Raw genomic sequence first — 24,548 nt, forward strand, 5'->3', positions numbered from 1 at the left:
CGTGCACGTTGTTATCTGTATTTATGCACTTATTCTCCTCACATTTGTTTGTAACCAAGCATCCATGATTGGTCGTTGCATCCTTGTCCATATCACAATCAGAGTTAAATATTGAATAATCCTCTGTTGATCTCATCCTCGTTTTTAACATACTCTTAGGACCATTCAATGAATTCAATATTCTACGAGAGTATTAAGAACCTTGAAACTCTTCCACTCCTGAGAGAACATCACTCATTGGGACATCTTGCATGGCTTTCACAAATCCACAAGCTTGATTGACACTAGGTTTGTTAATATGCATGAACTCATCCACACTTGACAAGGCATCGCTATTGAAACCTTTGCCCTTCTCACTGTGCAAGAATTCATCCACCCCAGATAAGGCTTCGCTTCTAAAATCATTTTGTTTCTCGGAACCAATGAACTCATCCACTCCAGATAAGATGTCACTTCTATAATTGAGTATATTGAAATCATCCACATTTGAAGTGATAGAGCTTGGCACATGGGCACGCTTTTTAGGTCCTTTGATATTGTAGTATACCTTATCTTTATCATTGAAAACAATGTGTCTCTTTCTCATGTTTAAAAATTGCATGCTCCATCTCATATTCTTGCCTACCTCATAGTAGGGATCACATAAGGATGTTATGTTATCAACCATACCATCATCAGTGACTTTTAGAATCCTCATCTGTGCAAATGACCATTGCTCCACTTGTTCAAATCCCAATACTTCACCTTCTGCTACAGTCTTATTTGCAAATGATCTCATTTGTAAAATGTCCCCTATAGTAAAATCCAAGGTGGTGCACTTTGTATTCTTGATAATGTCTGTTGCATAAGTCTCATCTTTGTCCCATGCTATAAATGATTTGTTGGATGTATTGTAGGGCATAATATCTCCAAGTGTTTCCATATCTCCACATTTATACTTTAGCTCAACATGTGCGCTAAGAATCTTTGATACAGTAACTGCCACCTTATCTTCGCCAAGTCTTCGAAAGTGGCAAACTGAATTGGGATCACTATCATGGATTGTAGCAAATGCAACTACTTCTCTTTTGCTACATAAAATCACATCCATCCCTGGAACAAAATCTATAGCCATCTCCTTTGTGAGAGTCCTTCGCAAGCAAGCTGCAGTAGCAACAATCACATAAATATTAGTCTCTTTTTAATAATCTACTCATTTATTATAATTTTTAATTAGTACTTAATTTATTGGTGGGAGAAGTTATCCAATCAAGTACTCATCAGATGGACATGCCAAGTTATCCTTTGCATGGTTGATCGAGCATTAAATACTATTTTTGCTCTAGTGTCATGCACATTCGTAAAAAAACACGAGCCTGCTAGGTATGTTATCCAATCAAGCACTTATGGGATGGGTGTGCCACTTTACATATAAGTCAATTCCACCTATTTGAAGGTGTGTGCAAAGTATTGTGCCCATCAGATATGCTTTGCATTGTCGATCAAGCATAAAACACTGTTTTTGCCTTAGTGTCATGCACAACCATGAAAAAACACGGTCCTAAGTGTGTTAATCAAACAAAAACTTATTGGATGGGGGCTCCACTTTTCATGCAAGTCCGTTTCAACTAGGTTGAGATGCATGCAAAGTATTGTCACCATTGGATATGCTCTGCATGGTCGATTACACATTATACAATGTTCTTCCCATAGTGATATGCACATCTGCAAAAAAAACACGCCCTTAGGTATGTTATCTAACCAAGTACTACTTATCGGATGGGTGTGCCTCTTTGACAAAATCTCAATACCACCTAGGTTAAGGCGTAGGAAAAGTATTTTTCCCATCGGATATGCTTTGCATGGTCGATCGAGCATTAAATACTATTTTTGCTCTAGTATCATGCACATCCGTAAAAAAAACACGCTGCTAGGTGTGTTATCCGATCAACTACTTATGCGATGGGAATGCCACTTTGCATGTAAGTCAATTCCACCTGGTTGAAGGTGTGTGTAAAGTATTGTGCCCATCGGATATGCTTTGCATTGTGGATCAAGCATAAAACACTGTTTTTGCCTTAGTGTCATGCACAACCATATAAAAACACAGCCCTAGGTGTGTTATTCAAACAAGTACTTATCGGATGGGGGCTCCACTTTGCACACAAGTCCGTTTCAACTACGTTGATGTGCATGCAAAGTATTATCACCATAGGATATGATTTGCATGGTCGATCATGCATTATACACCATTTTTTCCCGAGTGATATGCACATCCGTAAAAAAACATGCCCTTAGGTGTGTTATCTGACCAAGTACTTATCAGATGGGTGTGCCTCTATGAGAACATTCCAATACCACCTAGGTTGAGGTGTACAAAAAGTGTTGTGCCCATCGGATATCCTTTGCATGATCGATCGAGCAATAAATACTATTTTTGCTCTAGTGTCATGCACATCCATAAAAAACAAACTGCTAGGTATGTTATTCGATCAAGCACTTATGGGATGGGAGTGCCACTTTGCATGTAAGTCAATTCCACCTAGTTGAAGGTGTGTGCAAAGTATTGTGCCCATCGGATATGCTTTGCATTGTCGATTAAGCATAAAACAATGTTTTTGCCTTAGTGTCATGCACAACCATGAAAAAACATCGTCCTAGGTGTGTTAATCAAAAAGTACTTATCGGATGGGGGCTCCACTTTGCACGCAAGTCCGTTTCAACTACAAAAAGTGTTGTGCCCATCGGATATCCTTTGCATGGTCGATCAAGCATTAAATACTATTTTTGTTCTAGTGTCATGCACATCCGTAAAAAAACACACTGCTAGGTATGTTATCCGATCAAGTACTTATGGGATGGGCGTTCTGCTTTGCATGTAAGTCAATTCCACCTAGTTTAAGGTGTGTGCAAAGTATTGTGCCCATCGGATATGCTTTGCATTGTCGATCAAGCATAAAACACCGTTTTTGCCTTAGTGTCATGCACAACCATGAAAAAACACGATCCTAGGTGTGTTATTCAAACAAGTACTTATCGGATGGGGGCTCCAGTTTGCACGCAAGTCCGTTTCAACTACGTTGAGGTGCATGCAAAGTATTGTCACCATCAGATATGCTTTACATGGTCGATCATGCCTTATACACCATTTTTTCTCTAGTGATATGCACATCCGCAAAAAAACACGCCCTTAGGTGTGTTATTTGACCAAGTGCTTATCGGATGGGTGTGCCTCTTTGAAAACATTTCAATACCACCTAGGTTGAGGCGTACGAAAAGTGTTGTGCCCATCAGATATCCTTTGCATGATCGATCGAGCAATAAATACTATTTTTACTCGTGTCATGCACATCCGTGAAAAAACACGCTGCTAGGTATGTTATCCGATCAAGCACTTATGGTATGGAAGTGCCAATTTGCATGTAAGTGAATTCCACCTAGTTGAAGGTGTGTGCAAAGTATTGTGCCCATCGGATATGCTTTGCATTGTCGATCAAGCATAAAACACCGTTTTTGCCTTAGTGTCATGCACAACCATGAAAAAACACGGTCCTAGGTGTGTTATTCAAACAAGTACTTATCGGATGGGGGCTCCACTTTGCACGCAAGTCCATTTCAACTACGTTGAGGTGCATGCAAAGTATTGTCACCATCGGATATGCTTTGCATGGTCGATCACGCCTTATACACCATTTTTTCTCTAGTGATATGCACATCCGCAAAAAAACACGCCCTTAGGTGTGTTATCTGACCAAGTGCTTATCAGATGGGTGTGCCTCTTTGAGAACATTTCAATACCACCTAGGTTGAGGCGTACGAAAAGTGTTGTGCCCATCAGATATCCTTTGCATGATCGATCGAGCAATAAATACTATTTTTACTCGTGTCATGCACATCCGTAAAAAAACACGCTGCTAGGTATGTTATCCGATCAAGCACTTATGGGATGGGAGTGCCACTTTGCATGTAAGTCAATTCCACCTAGTTGAAGGTGTGTGCAAAGTATTATGCCCATCGGATATGCTTTGCATTGTCGATCTAGCATAAGACACCGTTTTTGCCTTAGTGTCATGCACAACCATGAAAAAACATGGTCCTAAGTCTGTTAATCAAACAAGTACTTATCGGATGGGGGCTCCAGTTTGCACGCAAGTCCGTTTCAACTAGGTTGAGATGCGTACAAAGTATTGTCACCATCGGATATGCTTTGCATGCCGATTACGCATTATACAACGTTTTTCCCTTAGTGATATGCACATCCACAAAAAAACATGCCCTTAGGTATGTTATCTAACCAAGTACTTATTGGATGGGTGTGCCTCTTTGAGAAAATTTCAATACCACCTAGGTTAAGGTGTATTGTGCCCATCGGATATGCTTTGCATGGTCGATCAAGCATTAAATACCATTTTTACCTTAGTATCATGCACATCCATAAAAAAACATGGTCAAGTACTTATGCGATGGGAATGCCACTTTGCATGTAAGTTAATTCCACCTAGTTGAAGGTGTGTGCAAAGTATTGTGCCCATTGGATATGCTTTGCATTGTCTATCAAGCATAAAACATCGTTTTTGCCTTAGTGTCAAACAAGTACTGTGCCCATCAAATATGCTTTGCATTGTCGATCAAGCATAAAACACCGTTTTTACTTTAGTGTCATGCACAACCATATAAAACACGGCCGTAGGTGTGTTATTCAAATAAGTACTTATCGGATGGGGGCTCCACTTTGCATGCAAGTCTGTTTCAACTACGTTGAGGTGCGTGCAAAGTATTATCACCATCGGATATGCTTTGCATGGTCGATCACGCAGTATACACCATTTTTTCCCTAGTGATATGCACATCCGCAAAAAAACACGCCCTTAGGTGTGTTATCTGACCAAGTACTTATCGGATGGGTGTGCCTCTTTGAGAACATTTCAATACCACCTAGCTTGCAGTGTAGGAAAAGTGTTGTGCCCATCAGATATCCTTTGCATGGTCGATCGAGCATTAAATACTATTTTTGCTCTAGTGTTATGCACATCCGTAAAAAAAACATGCTGCTAGGTATGTTATCCGATCAAGCACTTATGGGATGGGTGTGCCACTTTGCATGTAAGTCAATTCCACCTAGTTGAAGGTGTGTGCAAAGTATTGTGCCCATCGGATATGCTTTGCATTGTTGATCAAGCATAAAACACCGTTTTTGCCTTAGTGTCATGCACAACCATGAAAAAACACGGTCCTAAGTGTGTTAATCAAACAAGTACTTATCGGATGGGGCATCCAATTTGCACGCAAGTCTGTTTTAACTAGGTTGAGATGCATGCAAAGTATTGTCACCATCGGATATGCTTTGCATGGTCGAGTACGCATTATACAACGTTTTTCCCGTAGTGATATGCACATCCACAAAAAAAGATGCCCTTAGGTATGTTATCTGACCAAGTACTTATCGGATGGGTGTTCCTCTTTGAGAACATTTTAATACCACCTAGATTAAGGTATAGGAAAAGTATTGTGCCCATCGGATATGCTTTGCATGGTCGATCGAGCATTAAATACCATTTTTGCCTTAGTGTCATGCACATCCGTAAAAAACATGCTGCTAGGTGTGTTATCCGATCAAGTACTTATGCATTGGGAATGCCACTTTGCATGTAAGTCAATTCCACCTAGTTGAAGGTGTGTGCAAAGTATTGTGCCCATCGGAAATGATTTGCATTGTCGATCAAGCATAAAACACCATTTTTGCCTTTGTGTCGTGCACAACCATATAAAAACACGACTGTAGGCATGTTATTCAAATAAGTACTTATCGGATGGGGGCTCCAATTTGCGCTCAAGTCTGTTTCAACTATGTTGAGGTGCGTGCAAAGTATTGTCACCATCAGATATGCTTTGCATGGTCGATCACGCATTATACACCATTTTTTCCTTAGTGATATGGACATCCGCAAAAAAACACGCCCTTAGGTGTGTTATCTGACCAAGTACTTATCGGATGGGTGTGCCTCTTTGAGAACATTTCAATACCACCTAGGTTGAGGCATAAGAAAAGTGTTGTGCCCATCGGATATCCTTTGCATGGTCGATCGAGCATTAAATACTATTTTTGCTCGTGTCATGCACATCCGTAAAAAAACACGTTGCTAGGTATGTTATCCGTTCAAGCACTTATGGGATGGGCGTGCCACTTTTCATGTAAGCCAATTCCACCTAGTTGAAGGTGTGTGCAAAGTATTGTGCCCATCAGATATGCTTTGCATTGTCGAACAAGCATTAAACACTGTTTTTAACTTTGTGTCATGCACAACTGTCAAAAAACGCGGTCCTAGATGTGTTATTCGACTAAGTACTTATGGGATGGGCATGCCATTTTGCATGTAAATCAATAATACCTAGGTTGAGATGTGTGCAAAGTATTGTGATGATCGCATATGCGTTGCATTGTCGATTAAGCATAAATCAGTGTTTTTGCCTTAGTGTCATGGACAACAACCAATAAAAAACATGGTCCTAGGTGTGATATTCTAAAAAGTACTTATTGAATGGGCATTCCACTGTGCATGGAATACCATACCACCGCTTTTGAGGCACGTGCACAGTATTGTGCCCATCGGATATGCTTTACATGGTAGATTGAGTATTAAATACCGTTTTTGGCCTTGGTGTCATGTACAACCTTCAAAAAATAGGATCGTAGGTGTATTTTTCAAACAAGTACTTATCGGATGGGGATGCCACTTTGCACACAAGTCAATACTGACTAGGTTGAGGAACGTGCAAAGTCTTGTGTCCATTGGATATGCTTTGCATAGTCGATCTGACATTATACACCATTTTGTTCCTAGTGTTATGCACAATCATCATAAAAATACGTTTGGAGGTTTTTTATGCAAACAAGTACTTATGGGATGGGTGCACCACTTTGTATGCAAGTCAATACGACCTAGGTTGAGGCATGTACAAAGTTTTGTGCCCATCGGAGAAATGTAGATACGATAATATTAGAAAATTCTCGGTATGTGTATATGTGTGTGTGTGTGGCAAACAATTTTGATACAACAAAGTAAACACCTAGTGCACAAATTATGCACTTCATATCTTGAGTAAATAAGCTTGTTGATGAGGATAAATATGGCCTTGAATAAAAGCACAGTTGTTGTATGACCACAATAGGATCGCTTTGACACCTATGATTTTGCCCACATGTAAGTTTGTAAATAGTATAAAAAATCATATAATAATATATTAATAGTTTGCAAATGTGTATAGCAAGTGAGTAATGGGAAGTGGAAGTGGGAGTGAGGAGGGAGGAGTGGAATGGGAGAGGGAAGTAATAGGGGTGTATGATAATAAGTATAAAAAATAGTATAATAAAATATTAATAGTTTTCAAATGGCAAGTGAGTAATGGGAAGTGGAAGTGAGAGTGGGGAGGGAAGAATGGAATGGGAGAGGGGAAGGTAATAGGGGAATAGGATAATAAGGGAGTGAAATGAGTGAGGGGAGTTAATAGGGGATGAAAAAGAGGAGGGTGAGATGGGGAAATATGGGATTTTGGGAAATGGGAGGAGTATGGGACGTGGTGGAAATGTGGGATGGGAGTGGTGGCAATGGGGGAGGAAGAAGAAATGGATGGGGGGAGGGCTAATGGAAGATTGGGATGAGGGATGGGGGTCCAATGGGAGAGGGGGAGTAATGGGAGCCAATCGGAGAGGGGATAAATGAAAAGCCAATAGGAGAGAGGGGAGGAATGGAAAGCCAATAGGAGAGGAGGAGGAAAACCTAAATTTTCTTATATATAGTCTTCCTTCTTCATTCATTCTCCCCTGCTTTCATTCATTGAAGCAAGAAAGCAAGGACGATCAAGAAAGCAAGGAAGGAAGAGCAAGAAAGCAAGAAAGAGCAAACTTACAAACTTTTTCCAGGTACTTGCAAATTTTTTTGATTAATTCTTTATCTAGATTTTTTTAAAAAAATTTGAAGAGAGAGGAACTAGAGAGAGAAAGGGAGGGGAGGAGAAGGAGAGGATGGAGGGGTGGGAGGGAAGGGAGGAGGAGGGGAGGCAGAGGCGGGGGCGGGGTCGAGGGGGGGAGGGGGGAAAGGAGGGGGGAAGGGGGGCGGGGGGGAAGGGGGGGGGCTGGGGCAACCTCCCTAGAGGGGGGGAAGGGGAAGGGGGGGGAGCGGTCGCCACCCCCCCTGGAGGAGGGGAAGGGGGGCGGGGCAGGAAAGGGGGGGGAAGGGAGGCGGGGCGAGAAGGGGGGAGGGGGGGCTGGCGCCCCCTTCAGGGGGGGAAGGGGGGCGGGGCGGGAAGGGGGGGCTGGCAGGGGGGGGCTGGCGCCCCCCTCCAGGGGGAAGGGGCGCGGGGGGGAAGGGGGGATGGGGGGGTGGAGGGGGATGGGGGCTGGCGGGGGGGGAAGGGGGGAGTGGGGGGGGCTGGCAGCCGTGGCCGCCAGCTCGGGGGAAGGGGGAGGGGGGCGGGGGGGAGGGAGGGGGGGCTAGCGGCCATGGCCACCAGCCCTAGGGAAGGGGGGTGGAGCGGAAACCCGAGGGATTCACTCTTCATGAAAGGGGGACGTCACCTGTGTGCATGAACTTCAAGAAAACCCCCTATTTAAGATCCATGTAGGATGATAAAACACCCCTATTTAAGCTTATAAGATACCACCAAAATTCTATTATGTCCCCCCTTTCCTTAAATCTACATTCTTTCTCAAGCATTTAGATCACACAATAAGAAAATTTAGATTACTTTCCCTATGACGATTTAAAACCATACACAAAACCAAACTTGTTTGGACTAGTCACCCAAGATAGCCTATACTATGTCCCCCCCTCTTAAATATGGCATGGCCCCCCTAACTTAAATTCAATATTGGGAAAAAATAAAAGGCCCCCCACCCCTAATGTATAAGATTATGCCTCATTTAAAAAAACCCCCCTATTGTACACTCACGTGATATCATAAGTTTCCTCTTGTGAATCCCCCGGGAGCGGAAAGGGGGTGGGACGGGGGCGGGGGGGAAAGGGGGGAGGGGGGGCTGGCGACTACGACTGCCAGCCCTAGGGAAGGGGGGGTGGAGCGGGAAGGGGGTGGGACAGGGGCGGGGGGGGCCAAAGGGGGGAGAGGGGGGGCTGGCGGCTGCGGCCGCCAGCCCGGGGGAAGGAGGGAAGGGGGCGGGGGGGAAGGGGGTGGGACGGGGGCAGGGGGGAGGGGGGGCTGGCGACCGTAGCCGCCAGCCTGGGGAAAGGGGGGCGGGGGGGAAGGGGGGGCAGGGGGCTAGCGGGGGGGAAGGGGGGAGGGGGGGCTGGCGGCCGCGGCCGCCAGCCCTAGGAAAGGGGGGGTGGGGGGGAAGGGGGTGGGACGGGGGCGGGGGGGAAAGGGGGGAGGGGGGGTTGGCGGCTGTAGCCGCCAGCCCTGGGGAAAGGGGGGTGGAGGGGGAAGGGGGGGGAAGGGGGGAGGGGGGGGGCTAGCAACCACGGCTGCCAGCCTTAGGGAAGGGGGGAAGGGGGTCGGACGAGGGCGGGGGCAGGGAAAGGGGGGAGGGGGGGCTGGCGGCCACGGCCGCCAGTCGGGGAGAAGGGGGGAGGGGGGCGGGAGGGAAGGGGGGAGGAAGGGGTGGGACGGTAGGGGCTAGCGGGGGGGGAGGGGGGGCTGGCAGCCACGGCCGCCAGCCCTGGGGAAGGGGGGAAGGGGGGGTGGAGGGGGAAGGGGGTGGGACAGGGGCGGGGGGGCAAAGGGGGGAGGGGGGGGCTGGCGGCCACGGCCGCCAACGCTGGGGAAGGGGGGTGGAGGGGGAAGGGGGTGGGACAGGGGCGGGAGGGGAAGGGGAGGGCTGGCAGCCACAATCGCCAGCCGTGTGGAGGGGGGGAAGGGGGGTGGGGGGCTGGCGGGGGTGGGAGGGGGGGGGAGGGGGAAGGGGGTGGGAGGGGGGCGAGGGGCTAGCGGGAGGGGGGGAAGGGGGGGAGGGGGGCTGGCAGGGGGGAAAAGGGGGGGGCTGGCACCCCCTTCCAGGGGAAGGGGGGCGAGAGGGGAGCAAGAGATTAAGAGAGAGAAGAGGAGGGAGGGAGAGAAAGAGAGAGAGGGAGAGAGAGAATGAGAAATGAGAGAGAAGAGTAGGGAGGGAGAGAAAGAGAGAGGGAGGGAAGAGAGAAGAGGGGTTCCTTAAATGAGAGAGAAGAGTAGGGAGGGAAAGAAAGAGAGAGCTGAGAGAGAAGAGATTAAGACAGAGAAGAGGGGCTCCTTAAATGAGAGAGAAGAGTAGGGAGGGAAAGAAAGAGAGAGCTGAGAGAGGGAGAGAGAGAAGAGAGTCTCCTCGCAGCAATGAGAGAGAAGAGTAGGAGGGAAAGAAAGAGAGGGAGGGAGAGGGAGAGAGAGAGAGAGAAGAGAAGAGGGAGACTTAGGGAGAGAGGGAGAGAGAGAGAGAGAGAGAGAGAGAGAGAGAGAGAGAGAGAGAGAAAGAGGGAATGAAACTTCTCTGCTAGAAGAGTAGGGAGGGAAAGAAAGAGAGGGAGGGAGAGGGAGAGAGAGAGAGAGAGAGAGAGAGAGAAGAGAAGAGGAAGACTTAGGGAAAGAGAAAGAGAGAGAGGGAGAGAGAGAGAAAGAGAAAGAGAGAGAGAGAGAGAGAGAGAGGGAGAGAGAGGGAGGAATGAAACTTCTATGCTAGAGGGAGGGAGAGAGTAGGGAGGGAGAGGGAGAGAGAGAGAGAGAAGAGAGGAGGGAGACTTAGGGAGAGAGAAAGAGAGAGAGGGAGAGAGAGAGAGAGAGAGAGAGAGAGAGAGAGAGAGAGGAGGGAGACTTAGGGAGAGAGAGATAAAGAGAGAGGGAGAGAGAATGAAACTTCTAGCGGCCGTGGCCGCCAAGAGAGGGAGGTAGAGAGAGAGAGAGACAGAGAGAGAGAGAGAGAGAGAGAGAGAGACTTCTCGCAGCCGTGGCCACCAAGGGAGGGAGGGAGGGAGGGAGGGAGGAAGGCTGAGAGAGATTAAGAGAGAGAATTCAGAGAGAGAGAGAGACATAGAGAGGGAAAGAATGACAAATCCTAGCGGCCAAGAGGATAGAGGTAGGGAGGTAGAGACGGTAAGAGAGAGAGAGAGGGAGAGAGAGAGAGAAGAGGAGAGAGAGAGAGAGAGGGAGAGAGATGGAGAGAGAGAGAAATAATTACAAATCCTAGGGAGAGAGAGAGAGAGATAAAGAGAGAGAATGAAAAATCTTAACCGCCATGGGAGGGAGAGAAAGAGAGAGTTGAGATAAACTAAGAGAGAGAATGAGTGGGATGAGGACAGAGAGGGAAACACATAAGAGTTGTCAGAGAGAGAGAGAGAGAGAGATTAAGAGAGAGAATGAGGTGTCTTGACTATGGCTACAGAGAGATTTAGGAGTCGAGAGAGAGAGAGAGAAAGTAAAGAGAGTTTTATATATTTACATGTTTTATATTATACTTTTAAAAATTATAAAAGAGTGAATTTATGGTTTGTTTTGAAGGTGAGATAATATTTTTATATATATTCATCTTTTAAATTGAAAAATGTTAACTTTTCTTTAGATACTTGTTCTTCATTTATCTCACATGCAGGTTTAGCCTCTACATCAAAACCCCTTCTTTTGCATATTTAAGCCTCTTAAACCCCAGCACATTAAAATGAACACAGAAAAAGAAATTATTTATTGCTTTTCTTCGCTTCGACGGTTGATGCTCAAATTTTTCTAACTAGTTCCTAATCGTTGTCAGTCCCTTCGCTCACATGTAGTTTAACACTCATAACATGCTATTAAATAAGACCTTTTACCATTTACCAAGAAGTTTATCAGTGGGCAGATTGCATGAGCAGATATCAGTGGACAGATTACATGTCATGGGACATATTGGAGCTTGATGATTATTGGTTATTTTTATTGCATTTGTATAAATATTTAAGCTCCTTTATGTCATAAAAAACCTTGTAAAGCCTTCTATGCTATTTTTTACATTTATTATTATATGAAGTGCCTTGTAATAAACCCGACCATCCCGACCATTCACTATTTAATGAGTATAAGTGGGATGCATAAGTGGATATCATGTGGGCTGCATAAGTGGATATCAGTGGAACAGTTTTTCGTGGGTAGATTGCATCAGTTGGATATCAGTGCATAGATATCAATGGATGGACAGATTACATGTCATCACGAAGATTGAAGCTTTATGACTAGAGGGCAAATCAATGGATGGAGAGAGTACATGTCTTCACAAAGATTGAAGCTTTATCACTAGACAACATTTTATATTACTGTCAAGCTTTATTGGCTAATTTTTTTACATTTGTACAAATATTTAAGCCTTGTAAAGCCTTCTAGGCTATTTCCCACATTTATTGCCATATGAAGCCTTGTAAAGCCTTTTGGGCTATTTCCCACATTTATTGTATCAAGGGTTGTATATTTGTATCTAAATTCTTCATTATCTTTTCTTATAGGATTATGGAGCAATCAACTAATGTGGTGGCTATCGTAAATGACTCTGAGATCAGAGAATGGGTTTTTGATGTCACTTTGAATTTCAAAGGAAAGGAATATGGCCCCAATGGCTTTGGTAGGTGGACTCGATATCACATGGGCAAAAGAGCTTGGTTTCTTCATCAAAAGGAAAAGAGACTCTTTCTACTTATGTCAAAAAGGGAGTTCAATGGTGTTGAAGATCCATGGGATGCTACTTTCTTCAAAAAAGATATGACTTCAAGCCTTGTGGTAGGCATAATGATAGAGCCAAAAGAGACCTTTGTGGATATTTTTACAAAGAGTTCAGATCCTGAAGTTGGCGGTATTCATATTGTTGTGTCAAGGAGAGACTCAAAGACCTTTGTGATGCCTCCTCCTCAACCATCAAAGTTTCCAGAGGTGCAAAGTGCATTGGAGACTCTTTCATATACTTGGGAGCAATTTCCTAGTGTGGTGGCAAAAAGGATGCATGCAAAGATAATGTTTGAGTACTTTCAAGATGCACAATATGCTCCTCATATTCAAGGATCTTCACATGAAGGAGATCAAAAAGCTCAGACTTCGATGCAGGGACAAGAAGAACAGGCACACTATCACAAACGTGTAGAACATGAGCACAAACTTCTAGAGTAAGAAATGGTGGATGTAACTAAGGATGATGAAACACAAGCCTTGAGTGCATGGGAATTTAAAAAAATTAAAGAAGATCAAGGTCGATCCACTGCAGTTATGCTAGAAGCTCTTGCTAGCAAACCACGACGTGAAATGCAAAAGGCTAGTACTGCAAGAGCCACGGTTCCAAGCAGTAAAAAAAGACATCGTCCCACTGTAGAGAGAGATAATGTGGATGAAAAACGGTTAAAAGAAGAGAAAGATGAAGAAGACTCAGAACCCAAGGCTGAAGATGATCAGGATGAACTCACATCAATCAAAAATCTTAATCTACGTCTTAATGAAGTAGTTACAGATGATGATGTGGGATATATTTGGGGTCAAAGGACGTGGTTTGTGAATGCCAAAGATGTGGAAGCTGCAGCTCTCTTTACTAATAGCTGAAGCCTTGATATATCCTATGCAATGCAAATATACGAGGCTTTGAGAGATGGTAAGAAACCTATGGCAAGCAATGTGGTCTTGCGCCCAATAATGTTTTGTCCAACCAAAAATAGTTTTCTGGATCAAATAACATTTACAGGGCCTACACATTTCGAGGAAACCTTTAGTCGATTCTTTAAAGACACTCTTAAAAATATTCCACATGAACAAGGTGAGAATATGCTAAAGGAAGCAAAGAAGGAATTCCTCCTTCATTACAGATTCCAGCCCATGGATGGTCAACATTGGGCTTATGCTTATAATCAGATCGCAAGGGAAGCAAAGGAGGTCAAAAGACTCACTCCAGAATAATTTGCAAAGATAAGTTCATTCCATTATTATCCTACAACAATCTGTATATTCAAGCATGAGATCAAGTATTTGATTGAGTCCGAAAGACTTAATCATTATGTCCATGGAAAGCATAAGATATCCTCAACATCAGAGGTCTTACAAAAGGCAAGTGTTATATGGACAACATTTGGTTCTCCAAATCCTGATTTGAAGTGAAAGGTCACAAAAGCAGACGCCGACACACTCACGAACTTCTATACTTCTTTGAGTGCAGTTGTGCCTAGGGGAACTCAAGAGTGAGAAGAAAGTATGACAAGCCTCAAGGTGGTGAGGGACAGATATGCCGACTACACTTCTATCATATTTCGTCCTGTTGAAGTGTTCAATGAGATGCTTGAAACGTGCATTGCTTGTGAGCGTGGATAGTTGACCTATGAAGCTCCTTTGTTTGTCTCCGGAAAGTCAAAGGTAATGGATAAGAAGGAGTTGACGGCAAGGATGTGGAGGCCTATAAAGTACTTACCTGACAAGTATGCATCCATGGCAGCACAAAAAATTTTAAAGAAAGAATGGTTTTTTGGAAAAAAAGACAAAGACCACTGCATGGAAGAATGCATCAATGTACAGAGGTGAGGCGTGATGCAGTGCATAGTGCCATTAAGTATTTGCTGTCAGAGAAACAAATTCCACTTACTCATTATAACATTGACTATAATGTGGTGAAGCATATGGCTTCTTTGTCAACACCCAAGGTAAAGCTATGGGCAAATAGTGTGGGGGTTAAAGGTCACTGTGCCTTTACCCCAGTTATGTACAATACTCAAACACATATATAAATGAATGAAAAAGAAGATTAGGGTGGTTCTGCACCCACCAAACTTGTGTGGCTCTCTGTCTCTCTCTCTCCTTCTTCCGTTCTTGCTTCCGTTGAGAGCACTCTCAACTGGTATCAGAGCCCGGGTGATCTAGCTAAGCGTGCGTGAATGCTTGAAGCTCAGTAGCTCTGTGGGAGGAAGGAGAAGCTTTGTGAGAAGCTTTGTGGGTGACTTTACTTGCATCCGAGTGTGCAGAGACCTTGGAGAAACCTTTGGAGAAGTCACTTTGGCTTTGCGAAGTGGTTTTGAGAGCCTGTTAAGAGCTTTCAAAGAAAAAGTCGTTTTTTGAGCTTTTTCCTGTTCCGTTCGATGACAGAGACTCCGTATTGACTTGTAGAGGCAACTATTGCTTGCTTTTGGTGTCCACATTACTTCAAGAGCTTGGAAACACCTTCATTCTTGAATTTGAGATCATTTCAGTGGATTTCTGACTCACTGTGTCAGTTCCTGCGTTTTTTGCCCGGGTGTTGGAACTCAAGTTTGGAGCAACCATTTACAGATCTGTCAGTTCCGGTGGACTCAAGAGGTCCTAAAACTTCTATGTTGCTCATCATTCGCACTCCGGTGGAGTTTACAAACAGCTCTATTTCAAAAAACGTTTTTTAGTCCGTGTGTTGGACCCAGTGATTGAGACCATGATTTCCAAAACCGTCTGTCCCATTGCGTTCCGGACGCCCAAAAGCCCCTACCTATCAGTTCTTGCGTGAGTCGGTGGAGGATTTTCATAGTTATAAATCTCTGTGTATTCGATTTCATCTCTCTGTTATGCATTTTCATACTAAGGTTTTGAAACCTTAGATTTATGCCACATGGCAGTGGATAAGTGTTGACTCCCATTTCTCACTCATCGGTTGGGATTTTGGAGTTCTGGCAGAAGAGAGATATTTGCAGATTTTCTTGCTGAGTCCGATTATGCAATGGCGCCCATGTTTTGAAGCATCTCAGGTTCTATTTTCAGTAGCGCTCATTACCGTGGGACTATGATTTCTTGAGCATACCTTATGCAGATCACTCTGGTTGCAGTTTGAGCAGTGTGCGCTCATTCGTGGTATGCATTGGGTTGCAGTGGATGATTTATAGGCCATTTGGATGCATTGCGGTCCTTGTTGGATGCGCTGATAGGCCCAAATTGCCTTGTAGGATGCTATTTTTTATGGACGCTTTGCACATGGATGCTATTTTATGCTGAGGGACAGCTTTGACACATTGTTGGTGATGCACTGATAGTGCTATGCTCTCTTAGATGAGATATAATTGATGCATATGCCAGTGGACGGTGTTTATGCTTGAGTTATTTGGCACTTATTGGCATTTTCTTTTGGGCCAGATTTGCTCATATGGATGCATAGTATATGCACATGAGTCAGATGCATCTTTTGATGCTTTGAGCTTTGAGTCTTTTGTGATATTTCAGTCTATTGTGGCATACACATTTGGGTGCACCTGGTATTGGTGTGATTCTCTCTTGAGGCACTAGCATTTGGGATTTTGCTTTATTTGCATCATGGCATCCTCTTCCATGTCTGAAAAGGAGTTTTTCAACATTAAAAAGTTTGATGGGACAAACTTTTCTTTGTGGAAAGAACAAATAAGGGATGTGCTTATTTAAAAGAAGCAGATTAAACCCTTGGCAGGGATTGAAGCTAAGCCTGCAAATATGTCTGAGGATGATTGGAATGAGTTGGATGCATTAGCAAAGTCTACTATTAGACTTCATCTTGCAGAGTCAGTTTATTTCACAGTAGTAAATGAGCAGACTACTGAAGATTTGTGGAAGAAACTATGTGCCACTTATGAGAAGGAAACTGCCTCTAATAAAGTTTACCTCATGAAGAGGTTGTTTGAGCTGCAGATGAAGGAAGGGGTCTCCATTGCTTCTCACTTGAATGAATTCAATATTATTTTCAGCCAGCTTCAGGCTCAGAAAATGAATTTTGATGCGGAGACTAAGGCAATATTTCTCTTGTGTTCATTGCCATCCTCATGGGATACCTTCCATACAGCTGTCAGTAACTCTGCACCTGGTGGAGTACTGAAATTTGATGATGTTGTGGGTAGCTTGTTGGCCGAGGAGATTAGACGGAAGTCTATGGATGGCAACAAGCAGGATGCAGCCTTAAATGTGCAAAGGGGTAGATCACAGTTCAGGGGGAAGTCCCAAGAAAGAGGGAAGTCACGTAGCAAATCCAGGGCACGGAACATTGAGTGTTACCATTGTGGCAAGAAGGGCCATATGAAAAAGGATTACTACAAGCTGAAAAGTGAGCAAAAGGATAAGAAAAAGAATGCAAATTGGGGTGCAAATCAAAAGGAAGAGAGTCCAAGGGAAGACAAAGCAAAAGTGAAGATCAAGGAGATCAATGCAGTGGACTTTGTATCCCTTACATGTATCAGGGGTATTTGATCATGTTGTTGCCATAACCGAGCAGCCAAGCACTTCTTTGTGGCATTGCAGGTTGGGGCACATGAGCCAGAATGGAATGAAACTCTTATGCCGTTTGGGTTATGTACCGCATTTGAGTTTCTCTGATTTTGAATTTTGTGAGCACTGTCTCTATGGGAAGCAGACTAAATCAGCCCATAAAAGAAGGGGAAAGAAAGAGTTTGAAAAGCTTGATTTGGTGCATTCAGATGTATGCGGTCCCATGCCTACACGGTCATTAGGCGGGGCTGAATACTATGTGACATTCATTGATGATGCAACTAGGAAAGTGTGGGCTTATGCTATAGCTCGGAAGAGTGATGTGTTCCAGGTATTTAAGAAATGGCTGGCCTTGGTTGAGAATTAGTCAGGTAGAACGCTTAAATGCCTACGGACTGACAATGGTGGAGAGTATCTCTCTCATGACTTTCAGCATTTCTGTGATACACATGGGATTAAGAGGGAGCTAACATCCCCTCGTACTCCAGAGCAAAATCCAGTTGCAGAAAAGATGAACCGTACCATTCAAGAAAGGTTGCAATGCATGTTTTCCAATGCAAGTCTTTCTGGTGGTTTTTGGGCTGAGGCAATGAAGACTGCAGTGCATGTGATCAATAGATCACCTAGTAAGAGTTTGGATGGTGGTATTCTTAAAGAGGCATGGAGTGGCAAGAAGCCCTCTTACTCTCATTTGCGTATATTTGGGTGTGAGGCATATGCACATGTGCCAAAAGAGCTTCGAAAGAAGCTAGATCCTAAGTCTAGGAAATGCATCTTTCTAGGTTATGGTGAAAGTGGAGAGATGGGCTATCGTCTCTGGGATCCAGAAGCAAAGAAGATCATACGCAGCCATGATGTGGTCTTCAATGAGAAGAAGATGCATAAGGCACCCATGAGGGATGTGGAAATGAGGAGAATCACTTTCCAAGATGTGAATCCACCTGCATATGTTGATAGACAGCAAGCTATCCATGCACCAAATGTGCAAGAAATGGTGCCACCAAGTACTCCCACAGGTATACAATCAAGGGTAGATGATGGATCATCTATTGGTGGAAATGATGAGCCAAATGTGGCTGATATGCAAATGGGACAGCAAGCTGAAATGCCCTTGAGAAGATCATCTAGAGTGTCTAGACCGCCTGATAGGTTTGTTCCAGGGGTAGACTATGTGATGCTTACTGATTGCGGGGACCCTTCTTGCTACAGAGAGGCTAAGATGCATGAGGATCAACGCAAGTGGGAGTATGCTATGCAATCAGAGATGAGTTCACTTATGAAGAATAAGACTTGGGACTTGGTTTCTTTGCCACATGGAAAGAAAGCATTGCCATGTAAATGGGTCTACAAAATGAAGGTCACAGGTGATGATGTGCCTAGGTACAAGGCCCGTTTGGTTGCTAAAGGGTTCAAGCAAGAGAAGGGTGTGGACTTTGATGAGATATTCTCTCCGGTTGTGAAGATGACCACACTTAGATGCATGCTTGGACTAGTGGCATCAGAGGATATGGAGCTTATGCAGATGGATGTCAAGACAGCTTTCTTGCATGGGGATTTGCATGAGGAAATTTACACGGTGCAGCCGGAAGGCTTTGAAGAAAAGGGCAAAGAGCATTTAGTTTGCAAGCTGAAGAAGAGTCTCTATGGTCTTAAGCAAGCGCCTAGAGAATGGTATCAGAAGTTTGATGCTTTCATTCGGTCCCAGGGTTTTAGAAGGAGTGAAATTGATCACTGCCTCTACACTAAAAGGGCTAAGGATAATAGCCTGATAATCTTGGCACTATATGTGGATGATATGCTATTGGCTAGCAAGAACACTTATGAGCTAGATGCATTAAAGGGCAAGTTGCATGAGGCCTTTGATATGAAGGATTTGGGACTTGCAGGTCATATTCTTGGTATGCGCATCACGTGTGATCGGAGTAGGAAACTCCTTTGGCTTTCACAAAAAGAGTATGTTACGAAAGTATTACAACGTTTCAATATGGAGGGGGGGAAGGCAGTGAGTACTCCATTGCCTCCATATGTGAAACTGAGTCATACAGATAGTCCCAAATCAGATGAGGAGAGGGCCATGATGGCCAAGGTTCCTTATGCATCAGCAGTTGGGAGTCTTATGTATGCTATGATAGCTACTAGACCAGACATTGCATTTGCAGTGGGAGTTGTTAGCCGGTATATGGCTAATCCAGGAAAGAGGCATTGGGAGGCAGTTAAGTGCATCATGAGGTACATGAAGGGTACCAAGGAGATGTGCATCTGCTTTGGTAAAGGAGACATGTGTGTACTTGGGTACACAGATTCAGACTATGCAGGGCATGTGGATAGTAGGAGATCCACTTCTGGTTATGTGTTCACCTTTGCAGGTGGTGCAGTGTCGTGGATGTCTCGTGCACAGAAGTGCGTTGCTTTGTCTACCACAGAGGCTGAGTATGTTGTAGCCACAGAGGGTTGCAAGGAGGCTATATGGCTTGATCGGCTAGTGGGAGATTTGGGGATTCATACAGGTGTACCGACATTGCATAGTGATTCCATGAGTGCTATTCAGCTAGCACGGAATCCGGTCTTTCATGCAAAGACCAAACACATTGAGGTCAGGTACCTTTTCGTCAGGGAGGTACTTGAGGACAAGCGCATAGAGCTTATCAAGGTTCATACAGATGATAACCCTACAGATATACTGACGAAGAGTCTACCTAGTCAGCGGTTTGAGTATTGTCGTGTATTGATGGGCATTGGATAGTATGCTCACTAGTTGTTCTCCCTTAAAGGCACATTGTCCTTTAAGTGGGAGGTTGTGGGGGTTAAAGGTCACTGTGCCTTTACCCCAGTTATGTACAATACTCAAACACATATATAAATGAATGAAAAAGAAGATTAGGGTGGTTCTGCACCCACCAAACTTGTGTGGCTCTCTGTCTCTCTCTCTCCTTCTTCTGTTCTTGCTTCCGTTGAGAGCACTCTCAAACAGGTGGATTAAAAAGGATGAAGATGGTTCAAAAATAGTAACCTCTTATATGAGAAAAGAAATCCCACAACAGGTGGTTGCATATGTGGAAAGATTAATGAGTGAGATAAGGATGCCGACAGATATGCACCAAAGCTTTCAATTCAAAGTAGAGGTTACGGCAGAGTCTGGAAAGCTTGTGAACTTCAGGGGAGTCTCAGAAGATGACTTCTTCAAGAATGAGTCAGCATGGGATAAGCCACAACTATTCTTTATCAATGAAGTTTCTAGCGATGATATCCATAACTTCATTGATAGAATAGTATATACCACCATTAGCAAAGTGGCAATTTGCAACATTGTCATTTTTGTTGATAAAAAAGACAAAGAAGCCATGCAGGTTACTCTAGAGCAAGCATATTCATCAGATTTGAAGATCTATAGTGGTGTTTATGCAGCAAAGAGAGGCAAGAGAGAATGTGGCATAGCGATTCAATCTCTTGAATCATTCTTTTTGTGTATGCAGAGTCCCAACCCTGATCACTCCTTGCAAAAGAACATAAGAGGGAATTCAAATAATTTGAGATTGATGCTAGAAGAGCAAGATATTCCCAGGTCCATACATTATCAAAAAAACAACTATGGAAGTCCTGCAAAAAGTGGGAGTCTCTTGCTTACCATGATGGAGAATTTGCTACCGGTAGGTTGGGAGGTCGCCTTGTGCAGGATGGGATATTTATTTGAGGATCTCCTCAGAAAAGGCAACTCCACAAATATTATTGAAAATAAGCATTTCATGGCTTATTTTCAGCTTCAAGCAGATCTAACCACAGGCTATGAAAAAGAGATAGACCACAAGGACACTGATGACATGGATGATTACCTTGAAGATCATAATGTCCCAGTTGATGATGATGAAAAGATGGACTTACATGACCCGTTCAGAGAGAGGTTGGTGGATGAAGACAAACATGATGATGCCTTCTTTGATAATTATGGCTCGCAGGGTTATGAAAAAAGGCCACTACGACAATACTTAGTGGTATGAACTCTCTATTTCTCAACTAAATACAATTTTTTAAATAAGATTTAAATTTAAAGATAATGAATCTAATCTCTCATATTTGTTTATAGGCAATAGAGGGAGAAGAAATGGATGAAGTCAATATGGAGGCACTCCCTTCTACTTCAACAATGCAACCACCTCTAAATTTGATTGAAGAATCCGATGAGCACAAGAGATTTAAAGACACCATGGAAAAGTAGAATGACCCCAAACATAGAATACAAGCTATGACAGAGACCCATTCTGCAAATTTAGCTGAATTGGATAAAATGGAGAGCTCATTTGAAGTTAGGACCATTTTGAAACGAGAACATCAGTATTTGAGCTTTGGTAGAGAGGAGGTTTCAATCCTCTCCAATCCTTTAAAAGAGGTTAATGACAATGTTATCTTGGCCATTCTTAGGTAACGTTTGTTTATTTGTTGCTACTTCAATGAGCTAACATTTGTTTATTTATTCATAGTGTAGTTATATATCAGTTTCCTAGTGCGGAATACAAATCAATTCTATGAGCTAACGTTTGTTTATTTATTGGTGCAGTGTAGTTATTTCTCAGCTTCCTAGTGCAGTGCAGCATTGTGTCTACATGCTCGATGCTCTCCTTTCTTCTATTCTTAGCTCTCCTCAAAAGACTATAGAAGATGTCTGTACCTGGTTAAGCCCTTTGAATTTAGATGGGGTGTGAGTCATCTTAATGCCTTATCATGAGGCGTAAGTATCAACTCTAACCTTATTTTTACTATTTCTTTGGCAAGTTTGTGTAAAACAATAATCATTTTTATTCTGGTTGTGTAGCTCACATTGGAGTCTGATCATCTGGGACCTTGAACTCAACCGTTTGTGGTTTGTGAATTCAATGGAAGGCTATCATGCCAACTCCCCAAGGTAATTATTCTCTTAATATTTTTGATACTTTCTTATTTTGTATCTTATGATCATGACATATTAATATATTTAATATGTCATGATGGACAGTGCTGTATATCTGCTAGTATTTGCTGTCAAAACAACCACGGAGCAACAAGATCAAGTAGAATTCAAAAGACGTCTGCCAGTGGAGCAAAAAGATGGGCACAGCCGTGGGTGGAGAGTTGTCTACAACTGCATGTTGTTTCTTAGAGAGATTTTTGATTTGGAGTTACCAGTCAAAATGGAATCATATATAGAAGCCGATCTGCTAGCATTTCGAGCTGAGAGTATTCAGTGTCTAATTACTACCATTGGGAAACAACCTAAAAATATGACTACATTGCAACATGTATAAAACCTTATCTTTATACTTGTATGCTTGTTCAAGCCTTTAATTGGGATGTGTAAATCTCATAACTTTTTTACATTTTGCTCCAAGAGGAGAAGAGACCGAGTCTAATGAAAGCATGCTATCTTTATACTTCTATGATTATTTAAACCTTTATTTTTATTTAGGATGTGTAAATCTCATAACTTTTTAAATTTTTTCTCCAAGAGGAGGAGAGACTCACTCTAATGAAAGCATGTATGAAACCTTACTTTTTAAATTTTTGCTCCAAGTGGAGGAGAGATTCACTCTAATGAAAGCATGTATGAAACCTTATCTGCTTGTTTAAGCCTTTATTTGGGATGTGTACATCGCATAACTTTTTTATATTTTTATAGCAGAAGGAGGATGTAGAAGACATAGCAAGTGAAGAAGAATACGATGTAGACTACTCTCTCAATAAGATGAGTCATGAAAATATAAATCTATTGGAGCAGATTGGAAGTTCATTCACCGCTATGTTGTTAATGCGACAACAACCTCATTTTTTTGAATTTGGTGAAGAAGAGATTTCAATCCTCTTAAATCCTAAGAAAGAGGTTAATGTCAAAGTCATTACAACCATCCTCAGGTTTGATGCAGCCTTTTCCTTGGCTTTATACTTTGCTTATTTTGATTAAATCCAAGAAGCTAATACTTTTTTTTAAAATATAGTAATGTTATAGCAAATTTTTCACAAAATATACAAAGCATTTCATATATGCTCGATCCTCGTATTTCAGAAGTGCTTAGCAACAAAGAAGACACCATAGAGGATGTTTGCAAGTGGTTGAAGCACGTTCCTATGAATGATGCACGAGTTATTTTTACAGTATATTATGAGAAGTAAGCATCAAACCCTACTTGTTTTTTCTATTGCATTGCTAGAATTGTCTCAAACATAATAATTATTCTTTATTGATAATGCAGCTCACATTGGAGTCTGGTAGTCATGGACATCTTTGCGAAGAAGTGCTTCTTTGCCAACTCAATGACATCTGTCCATGGCACTGTGTTAGAGTAAGTATAGACTACACTTCTTGTCACTTCTTGACATGTAGATTGATATGCAATGCACATATTCACTATTGTTATATGTTTTGATGTGCAGATCAGCTCGAAAGTTAGTAGGTGCTATTGACACAATAATGCGGCAATGTGACTTGGCACAACAAATAGAGTATATAACATGTTAGGTATCACATCAAGAGAATAGCCACATCTATAATTGTGGACTCATTGTGGATGGAGGGTGGGCTACAATTGCTTTTTGGTACTTGGTCAAATTTTTGAGATACAAAATGACACCACACTGTCAACATATATGGATTTGCATCTCTATGCATTTATAACATGTACCATCCGAGCAATCATTAAGGGTGACATTATGGACCCTCCCACAAGGCAAATAGATAATGGCTCAGAGGAGTGCGAAATGAATGCCGTCAAAGAGTCAAAGGGGATAGAAGACCTCAACTCTACAAACATGGCTTCATTGGAAGAATTGGGAAGCTCTTTTAATGTTAGGGTTATGATTCAACATAGACCTCCGTATCTTGAATTTGGGGGAGAGGAGATTTCAATCCTCTCTAGAGCTTCAAATGAGGTCAATAACAACGTTATGATGGCCATTCTCAGGTTTGATACAAACTTTTTCTCTGCTTGATAATTCAATATTTTGATTAAATCTAATAAGCTAATATTCATTTATTTGTTGGTGCAGTATAGTTATCTCACGATTTGGTAGAGCCGTACAAAACCATGTGTATATGTTGGATTCCCTTCTTTCTCCTATACTTAATGATAGCAGAAAGACAATAGCCGATGTTTGTAAATGGTTACAGCCTTTACATTTACATGGCGTGCGAGTCCTATTTATGGCATATCACGAGATGTAAGTATCATGGCAACCTTTATTTTCATCTTATACTGGCAACATTGTGTTAAATAATAATGGTTCTTAATTATTCGTGTAGGGAACATTGGAGTCTGGTGGTTTGGGACCTTGAAGACAACTATTGTTGGTTTGTTAACTCAATTGCAGGCTTTCATGGCTCAGTTCAAACGTAAGTATTCTATTAATCTGTTGTTACTTCTATATTATGTACCTTATGTAATAGACACACT

This window comes from Dipteris shenzhenensis, chromosome 1 (genome assembly GCF_047967505.1).
Source record: "Dipteris shenzhenensis isolate YYH24624 ecotype China chromosome 1, Dip_SZ_1.0, whole genome shotgun sequence".
Taxonomy (NCBI): Eukaryota; Viridiplantae; Streptophyta; class Polypodiopsida; order Gleicheniales; family Dipteridaceae; genus Dipteris; species Dipteris shenzhenensis.